Here is a 4535-nt window from a genome sequence, read left to right as displayed (position 1 = left end):
TAAACATAGACACAGATCACTTTTCACTTGAATCTAAACAAAAGAAGTTTTTGAAGATCATCACTAACTAACGCTTATCTACAAAGGTTTGGAGATTATTTTAAATTTATCTAACAACCGATTACTATTTTAGATGATTTTAGGGTTTTGTTATGTTGAATCGATATTTGATAGATTATATCTAAATCATCCAGATCGGCGTATAGCTTTAATTGGAGAAGCAACAACGAACCTCGGTTATTGGGTGATCAAGCTTAGTTCCTGAAATCAAAAATCTGTTCCATAAAAGTCTTGGAATCGCAATTGTGTTCGGAGGAGAGGAATAACAGAGACGTTGACAAAATAGACAGGTACTTTAATATACTAAGTTGATATTGATCTGTTTTGGAGCTTGAGCGTAGGATAATCTCAAGCTAATGACGAAATATATTATTTACGATTGTTTCATATTCTTAAGCTCTGTTTTGTTCACTCTGCAGAGAATCATCTTGAAGATGACGGAAAAGGAAGATACTGCAAAGTCCTTCTAGTGCAGAGGAACTGTTGAATGATCTTGAGATCAAGAAACAGAGCTCCAGATATTACCCAATGGAAAGTCTCGTACATGGTTTAGGTGTGCAGAGGAACTGTTGAATGATCATGAGTAATGATATTCTGAGGTGAAGATATTAATTTCTCGATCTGCGCAACCGAGTGAGTCTTACTAATTCAATATTTTGTGCGCAGCCGATTGATTTCGTCAAGCTAACGGATATATTATACAAACTGTATCGCAGCTTGCCTGACATGGAAGAACAATTGTGAGGAAGATCGTAAAGAGGCTCCAAGGAAAGCCAAGGATCATTATACAATGGTAACTATCGCCATCAAGCTGGGATTATCTGAGCTTGGTAAAAAACATTTACTTGGTCTCTTTTGTTGCAGGAAAGTTCTGCAGGATCGGGTAACTAAAGAATGTTTAATGGAAATCAGCGAGTGCCGGAAAAATCATGCTACTTGTCACTCAATTCATGAAAACATCAGGTAAACTATACAAAATAGTTTTTCATTATTTATTGATTAATTAGTAAGTCAATAGATTAACTACTAATATTAATTAGTTAAATAGTAGTTTAAATCTTATTTAATTACTAAGACAATATTTCTTTGTTTCAGGAATGATATTGATAACAATGGATTCTAAAAAAGACTCCAGCATAACTCAGCCATTTAACTCTCACTATTCGATAAGTTTGGTTAGTTTTTTAGACCCATTTATCATTTGCTAGTATATCTAAGTGGTTTGTTTAGTATAAGAAGGGAAATTTGGTTAGATTAGAACCATTTATCGTTTCCTAGTATATCTAAGTGGCTTGGTTAGATAAGAAGTGATGTACAACAGATTCATTGGTTTATTGTTTTGGCTGTGAGTTGATTGCATGTTGCATATCTTGGTTTAATTGTTTTTATTTCTTTGCTATAGTTTTAAAATCTAGAAAATAAATAGAAAAATGAAAAGTTATATCAAAAACAACACAAATCCATAAATAAGTCGAAAACAGCTTGAAGAAATTCAAGTACGATAAAGAACGTCCTCATCTCTTCTCATGAAGTGCATAACTCTGAAAAACACATCACGTTCCAAAGAGTTTTAAAAAAATATGATCTTAGCATATAGTAATAAACAGTAAATGATGGAATGTTTAATCACATACCTCATCGTGACTCTTTGGCTTATAGATTATTGAAAACCTCTTTGAAAACAACATTGACGATCTTACGCTGAGGTTTTCCATCTTTGTCCACAATAAGAATTTTCAGTCCTTTCTTCGATGTGACCCTGGAAATAGCTACGTAAAGCTGTCTGTGGGAACCGAAATTCGCACTGTCGATTTCCGTTTAAATAAGGAAACTAGGAAAACCCTAATTTCCCAGAGGTCCTGGATATCTGCTAATACCACATGCCAAGCAATCAGAATACAATAATGACAACGATAAAGTATAAGAAATCGAAAAGGGAGCAAAGTAGATCTTATTCCGAATTCGCGTTTGAGCGTTACAACAAGGTACGAGATTCCTAGTTCTAGCAACCCTAAGACGGCTAAACCTAATTGAGTCGCAGCTCGAAATAACAAAAACGGAAATATGCCTAAATCGCTTTAAGTGCTAAGTTTGCTCTGAGAAAAGTCTCTCCTCATGCCTCTCGCCTAGGACTCCTTATATACTGGCTCCTAGGTCGGTTTACGCTTTTCCCCTTCTGCCCTTAAGCCGCCATAGCATAAAAATAGAGATATTGCATTTTTTTCCGATCTTCGTAATTATCTTCAAAATTTTGTATTTATCCGCGGAAACTTGACATTTATCTTTCCTCGCGAACCAAGCGTAAACCGTCATGCGGCTTACGGGCTGTTGGTTAAGAAATCGTAAGTTGGACCTCGAGTCATGTCTTAGGTCCCTTTGGGCCGTCTTCTGACTCGAAGTGTTTATTACGGTTTCTTTCGATAAAGAACGAACTTTCCGCGGTTCTTACGGTAAAGTTTGATCGATAACTTAGAATGGCGGGGAACGTGAAATGGGTTCGCTACGGTCTTCGAGAGATAGCATCGAAGGGTAGACGAGAATGCATGGACTACTGTCGTATTGACGTTTCGGAAGAGCGAGCCTGATGACCAAGGTCCCGACGCCGCTCCCACGATTGCGACGGGGGTAAACTCTTTGAATGGGAAAGATATTGACCTCGGTGACCTGGAGTTTTTGGTGGACGATTGCATGCTTCCAGGATGGGATCCGGACCTTGCTTTCGGCGATGGAAGCGGAACTAGCGAGGTCCCTATTCCAGACTTCGATGATTTCTTCGCTGGTCTTCTGTCGGGCTTTGATGCTCCTCCGGCTACGAGCGAATCGGGGAGGCCGAAAGTCATCGCAGAAGGATCTCGTACCATCAACGGGGTATAAGCTTTAAGGATTTTGACGATCGTTATTATTATTTTTTTTTGCTTATAACGTGTCAATCGGTTTTATAGGGCTTGAACTTGCTCATATCGGCCATTGAGGTGAGTCATAGAGAGGCCATGATCTATCGCTTTAAGGCGGAGAAGACGGAAAATGATCACTGATCTCGACGCATCGTTCCGGAAATGCTTCGTCGAGACAGACTGTGACGATAGGTTCGCAAGTTGGTTCGTGTTTTTCCTCTAGGTCCGTGATGTTACGAGACTGCCAGAAGAGTTCCGTTGAATCTTGACTTCGCGAATCATTGTTGGAGATCTTATTCTCCGCTTTTCTAGGAGTGGTCTCGAGTTCTGGTCTTTTTCATTTTTGTTCTGCGGCGTAACACACCTGTGATACTCTTGGGTTTCCCCATATTACCTCGACTCCGTTAGGGGTTGGGAACTTGAGGCAAAGATGGTACGTCGATGGGATGGCACGCATGGTCTTCAACCATGGCGTTCCCATGATAACGTTGTAAGATGCGGGACGGTCAACGACAAGAAACTCTGTGACTCTTGTCATGGTTCCGACTTTAACTGTGAGATTAATTGACTCGTAGGCCATGGTTGTTTCTCCCGAAAGTCCCAGTAATGGGTTAGGGTATTTCACGATTTCGGATTGATCGATCCCCATTTTCTCGAGAGTATCCTTGAAGATGATATCGGCCGAACTTCCGGTGTCGATTAGCACCCTAGCGACGTCGACATCTCGGATCGTCAGCTTGATAACAAGGAGATCGTTTTGAGGTTTGGCTCGATCGACCGTTGCTCCCATCTTGAACGAGATGATGTTCGTGCACGTCGAGTCTTGCATATCGTTCCTGATCGTCGAGTGGCTTTTGCGGGTTAGATTGATCCATAGAGCCCCCCTCCTTCTAGCGCCAAATTGTGGGAACCGAAATTCGCACTGTCGATTTCCATTTAAATTAGAAAACTAGGAAAACCCTAATTTGCTAGAGGTCCCGGAGATTTGTTAATACCACACGCCAAGCAATCAGAACACGAGATAACAACGACAAAGTATAAAAATTGTAAAAAGAGAGCAAAGAGAAGTCTTATTCCGAGTTTGCGTATGAACGTTTACAACAAGATATAAGTCTGGGCTCGAGAGCTGTCGGCGAGATTCCTAGTTCAAGCAACCCTAAGACGGCTAAACCTAATTGAGTTGCAGCTCAAAATAACAAAAACGGAAAGTTGCCTAATTGCTCTAAGTGCTAATCTCTCGAAAAGTCCCTCCTCATGCCTCTCGCCTAGGACTCCTTATATACTGGCTTCTAGGCCGGTTTATGTTTTTCCCCTTCTGCCCTTAAGCCCCCATAGCATAAAAATGGAGATATTCCATTTTTTTCCGATCTTCGTAATTATCTTCAAAATTTCGTATTTATCAGCGAAAACTTGACATTTATCTTTCCTCGCGAACCAAGCGTAAACCGTCATGCGGCTTACGTGCTGTTGGGTAAGAAATCGTAAGTTGGGCCTCGAGTCATGTCTTAGGTCCCTTTGGGCCGTCTTCTGACTCGAAGCGTTTATTACAGTTTCTTTCGATAAAGAACAAACTTTCCGCGG

At 40.5% G+C, this 4535-nt stretch overlaps 1 pseudogene; it reads right to left on the bottom strand.

Moving 5' to 3' along the window:
* Positions 1-1713: 1713 nt before the first annotated feature.
* Positions 1714-4535, bottom strand: part of LOC106302830 — a 7688-nt pseudogene continuing 4866 nt past the window's right edge.

Source organism: Brassica oleracea, chromosome C7 (genome assembly GCF_000695525.1).
Source record: "Brassica oleracea var. oleracea cultivar TO1000 chromosome C7, BOL, whole genome shotgun sequence".
NCBI classification, from domain to species: Eukaryota; Viridiplantae; Streptophyta; class Magnoliopsida; order Brassicales; family Brassicaceae; genus Brassica; species Brassica oleracea.
Note: the sequence above shows the minus strand (reverse complement) of the source record. Positions and strands in the feature narration are given on the sequence as shown.